The sequence below is a fragment of the Otolemur garnettii genome, unplaced genomic scaffold (genome assembly GCF_000181295.1).
Source record: "Otolemur garnettii isolate 467f Iridium unplaced genomic scaffold, OtoGar3 scaffold00018, whole genome shotgun sequence".
Classification (NCBI taxonomy): Eukaryota; Metazoa; Chordata; class Mammalia; order Primates; family Galagidae; genus Otolemur; species Otolemur garnettii.
In genome coordinates, this window is record NW_003852413.1 from 28333407 (window position 1) to 28339179 (window position 5773).

A 5773-nucleotide genomic window follows, 5' to 3' on the forward strand; every position below is an offset into this window, starting at 1 on the left:
CACCAAGCTCCTCCCTGGAAACTCAGACACTCAGATCTGATTAGTCACACCTCCTGCCATGGGGAGGGCTGAGGAAGAGGATATGGAGAGGCCTGGGGCTTAGTCTGAAAGCTCCTTACACAGGAAGCGTGAAGCAAGAGCTGAGGACTCCTGCTACCTCCCCTGGAGCAAATAAAAGGCCCAAGGAAGGATTAAGGCTAAAGTCCAAAGTGGTATTTTCTCAGTGCTCACCTAGGCAGCACATAAACCAAAACTGGATCAATGCCGAGGAGGAAAAAACGTACATGGCCCCTGTGCGAGAATGACATGCAAATTTGGGAAATGTCCTATATTTTTGAACCTTATTAAAAATGCACAAATGGGCTCGGTGCCTGTAGCTTAGTGGCTCAGGTGTCAGCCATATACACTGGAGCCGGCGGGTTCAATCCAGCCCGAGCCTGCCAAACAGCAATGACAACTACAACCAAAAAATAAAAATAGCCGGCTGTTGTGGCAGGCACCCATAGTCCCAGCTACTTTGGAGGCAAGAGAAATGCTTAAGCCCAAGAGTTTGAGGTAGCTGTGAGCTGGATGCCATGGCACTCTACCAAGGGCAACATAGTGAGACTATGTCTCAAAAACAAAAAAAAGTGGCATTCTAAAAAACAACAATAACAACAACAAAGTGGCATTATCTTAACTCAGAGTTGCTCAACGTGGGCACGCCTGACATTCTGGATTGGATAATTCTCTGTTGTGGGAGGCTGTCCTGGGCATTGGAGGAAAATCCGTAAGCAGCATCCCTGGCCCCCACCCACTAGCTAGCTGCAGGTAGCATGCGGCCACCCCACCCCCAGTCATGACAATCAAAAATGTCCCCAGACATTGCCAAATGTCCCCTGGGGTTCAAATTACCCCTGGTTGAAAACTGCTGGGTTTACGGACTAGAAAGACAAGGACGAATTTCTCTCCAGAGGCTGGAGCTTCCAGGGCTGGGACAACAACGGATCTCAAACTGGAAAGGAAAGGACCAGAGCTGAAAGGAGGAAGGAGGACCTTTCTCCCAGAGATACTTGTGGAGTTAGCAGCAATGTGGGAGTTCACCGCTGGGGGGCGCAAAAAGGAACAAACGTGGAGAATACACTCTGAATCAGTAAGGCGAAGGACGACTTGACAGGGCAATGGAGAAGGGTTCCAAGATGGAATAATGTACATGGGTTGGGTGGGCCTTTGGAGGTACCAACAAGGGGCAGTGAAGCACCCCGGAACTAGCACCCACAGAAAGCTCTCACCCTCCTCCAACCTCTTATGCCTAAGGGCTATAGGGCTGGGAGTAGCCTCCCGCAGTAGGAGGGAAGCTCCGGACGGGAGCCCTGGATAGAGGAATGCAACCACCACCCCCAGCCTGGCTAGTGGAATAGGGTGACCAGACGCCCCGCTTTTGGCGGGACAGTCCCCCTTCTCAACAATTTGTCCCGCGTCCCGCGGCGTTTTTAAAAAGTCCTGATTTTTAGAAAGAATGCATGAATGGGTGGGAGAATAAGAAGGGAATATACGGTTTTCGGCTGCCATGTGGCTATTTCGCCAAAATATGAGTTTTATATTATTTTTGTTAATTTTATAATATTAAACTGTAATAACAAATAATTGCTGAGAAGTGATTATCGAGAACTGCTTATTTGCATTGTCAGGCCCTGCCCTGCCCTGCCCCGCCCCCACCCCATCCCCCAGCCATGTTGTCCCGCCTTACCGCTGTCAAAATCTGGTCACCCTATAGTGGAATAAACCCCCCACCTCACTCTCCGCCTACCGCTGATCTCCTGACTGCACCTCCCAGAGAGCAAGGTGGGAAGTGAATCCTGGGTCACGTAGAGAGAAGTCAGCACAGACACCGGAGTCTTTTGCAGAGTTAGAAGCAATGAATCAGATGCACACAGGGCCATAGGACCTCAAAACCACGATACCGGGTGAAACAAATGAGCAAGAGAATGAAATCTACAATCCACTACCATTTGTGAACATTTAAAATGTATGTATAGAAAAAAACATAAAATAAGAAAAAGCAGTGCTTTTTTTCATAAGGACACATGCAAACAAAAGATTTGCATAACAGAGTATGTGGGCAGGAGGCGGAGACTGGGAAAGGGAGGTGTGGATAAAAGAGAATAAACAGTTACAAACCAGAGAGGGGCCTCGAGTGAACTGAGGCATACGATTAACTAACTCAAGTTTCTGTACCTGAAATTTTACAATGGAAAAAATAAAAGTGAAAGATGGAAGAAAGCTTACCAGCCCTGTCCAGCCATTCCTGGGAGAGAGAGGGCAGCACCAGCAGGAGCCAGGTCTCTGGTCCAGAGCGGCAAAATCCCAAATGGGGAAGGAGCCCCCTCTCAGAACCTTTATCACATTTTTATGAAAATGGGAAATACATCAAGACATGGAACAAGGGCAAATGTTGCCCTCATTTCTCAAAATGATTCCAGAATTTTAAGGCCATCAAGCTTGACACCTTTGATTTTGGAATGAATTCAATTCATTCCAAAGACCCAAATGGAGCCCCCGACTTTGTATCCAGCCGAGCATGAATCATCTAGCAGATGGTGGGTGCACATTTAGCAATGAGCACAGTGAGCCCTCGGAGACAGAGAGAAAAAGAAAGGCTCCTGAGACGGCCCTGCCAGGCTAAGTGGATGTCCTCTTCTTAGAGAGGCCTAAGAGACCAGGCAATTTGTGGGCTCAGCTCTTTCTGGTTTTAGGGAGCAACTGTGATGCTACAACTGTCAGACAGAAAAGCAGATGCTAGGAGCTAGCTCAACCCAGGGCACATGACCAGTCTGTGGCAGAAGTAGGGTAGACACTATGATGACAGCATCCCTGCCGTGACCGCAGAGAGCTGGTTGGGTACACTTGCTCCAAAGGAAAGAGGTGCTATTTCTAGAAGAAGGCTGATGAGCACACAAGATCAGTGGTTACCCCAGCTCCCTCATGTCCCCTTGGAAGTGAGAATGAGATACCAGGGGAGGAAGGGGAAATTCTCTTTCTTACTTTGTAACAAAATAGACACTTTGGGTTATTTTAATCCCCTGTTGCCCTCTATGCTGGATTTCTGTCACTTGCAATCAAAAGAATCCTGACTGTTCTGGAAGCATTGTAGAGGAAAAAGTCATCTTTGCATTTAATTTTTATATCTACGTTCTTTACCAGAAATGTTTTCAAGAATTTTAAACTATTTTAAGATTTTTTTTCTCCCCAAATTTTACTGGTTAATTCTTTTTTTTTTTTTTATATAGAGGCAGAGTCTCACTTTATCACCCTTGGTAGAGTACTGTGGCATCACAGCTCACAACAATCTCCAACTCCTGGGCTTAGGCGATTCTCCTGCCTCAGCCTCCTGAGTAGCTAGGACCACAAGCGCCTGCCACAATGCCTGGCTATTTTTTGTTGCAGCTTGGCTGGGCTGGGTTTGAACCCATCACCCTTGGTTTATGGGGCTGGCGTCCTACCCACTGAGCCACAGGCGCCATCCATACTGGTTAATTCTTAATTATGACATGCCTTTAAAGATACACTTTCAGGGCAGCGCCTGTAGATCAGCAGGTAGAGCTCTGGCCACATACACTGAGCCTGGCAGGTTCGAACCCAGCCCAGGCAGCTAAAACAACAATGACAACTGCAACAACAACAACAACAAAATAGCTGGGCGTTGCGCATCTATAGTCTCAGCTACTTAGGAGGCTGAGGCAAGAGAATTGCTTAAGCCCAAGAGTTTGAGGTTGCTGTGGTCTGTGACACCATGATACTCTCCCCAGGGTAACAGCTTGAGACTCTGTCTCAAAAAAAAAAAAAGATATACTTTTACGCCAGGCAGAATGGCTCATGCCTGTAATCCAAGCACTCTGGAAGGCAGAGGTGGGAGGATGCCTTGAGTTCAGGAGTTTTAGGCCAGCCTGAGCAAGAATGAGACCCCATCTCTACCAAAACCAGAAAAATTAGCTGGACATTGTGGTTCAGCTACTTGGGAGCCTGAAGCAGGAAGATGGCAGGAGTTTGAGGTTGTTGTGAGCTAGGCTGTGGCCATGGCACTCAAGCTTGGGCAACAGAGTGAGACTCTGTGTCAAAAAAAAAGGAAGATTTTTTTTCAGTGGTTTATCATATTTGTTCTTTTACCATAAAACTTTTGAATTATTTACTGGTAAATATGACTTTCTAAAAGAGTTAATCTCATGTTTTTTCCAGGTGATGTTTGGAGCATACAGCCTGACTATAGAAGCCAACAGCACATTGAACAAGGAAAAGTTGAAAGCATTCCCCCTAAGACTGGACCAAAACAAAGTGCCCACTGTCACCACTTCTATTCATCATAGAACTAGAAGTCCTAGTCAGAGCAATCAGGCAACAGAAAGAAACAAAAGGTATCCAAATAGAGAAATATGGGGTCAAATTCCTGCTTTCACTGACAATTTGATCTCTTATCTAGAAAACCCCCAAAATGCCACCAAAAGACTCCTGGAATAGTTAAATAGTCTCAGATTATAAAATCAATGTATGCAAATCAATAGCATTTCTATTATATATACCGATAACAGTCAAGCTGAGAGTCAATTCAAAGACTCAACTCCATTCACAATAGCTACAAAGAAATACCTAGGAAGATACTTAACCAAGGAGGTTAACCAGAGAGAACCCTGAAACACTGAGGAAAGAAATCACAGATGACACAAACAAGTGGAGAAATGTATCATGCACATGGGTCAGTAGAATCAACACTGTTAAGATGTCCATACTACCCAAAGTGATTTACAGATTCAGTGAAACCCCATCAAAATGCTAACAGCATATTTCACAGATATAGAAAAAATAACTGGGAACCAGAAAGCCCAAACAGCCAAAGCAATCGTAAGCAAAAAGAACAAAGCTAGAGATATCACATTACCAAACTTCAAATTCTACTACAAGGCTACAGTCACCAAAACAGCATGGTATTGGTCCAAAAATAGTGATATAGACCAATAAACAGAATAGAGAACTCAGATATAAAACCATCTTCCTACAGCCAGCTGATCTTTGACAAAGCAGACAAAAATGTACACTGGGGAAAAGAAGCCCTAATCAATAAATGGTGCTGGGAAAATTGGATAACCACATGTAACACATAAGTATGAAACAGGACCCCTGTCTCTCACTCACAAAAATTAATTCAAGATGGATGAAAGTCTGAAATGTAAGGCATGAAACCATAATAATTCTAGAAGAAAATGTAGGTAAAACTCTCCTGGATATTGGTCTAAGCAAAGAACAAAAATAAATAAATTGGACTTGATTAAATTAAAAAGCTTCTGCACAGCTAAGGATATAATCAGCAGAGCAAATGGACAACCTATAAAATGGGAGAAAATATTCACAAACTATGTACATGATAGAGGGCTAATATCCAGAATCTACAAAGAATTCAAACAAATCAGCAAGAAAAAAACAAACAGGCCAGGTACAGGCAGCTCACACCTGTATCCTAGCACTCTGGGAGGCTGAAGCAAGCCGATCACTTGAGCTCAGGAGTTCAAGACCAGCCTGAGCAAGAGTGAGGCCTCATCTCTACTAAAATAGAAAAATTAGCTGGGCCTTCTGGTTGGTGCTTATAGTCTCAGATACTCAGAGGCTGAGGTGAGAATCACTTGAGCCTAAGAGTTTGAGGTTGCTGTGAGCTATGATGACACCTGAAAAACAAAAAACAGACTCGGCACCTGTGGCTCAAGTGGCTAAGGCGCCAGCCACATACACCTAAGGTGGCGAGTTC

General features: G+C 44.8%; 1 pseudogene; it reads left to right on the forward strand.

Moving 5' to 3' along the window:
- Window positions 1-223: 223 nt before the first annotated feature.
- Window positions 224-336, forward strand: LOC111724098 (annotated as a pseudogene).
- Window positions 337-5773: the final 5437 nt, after the last annotated feature.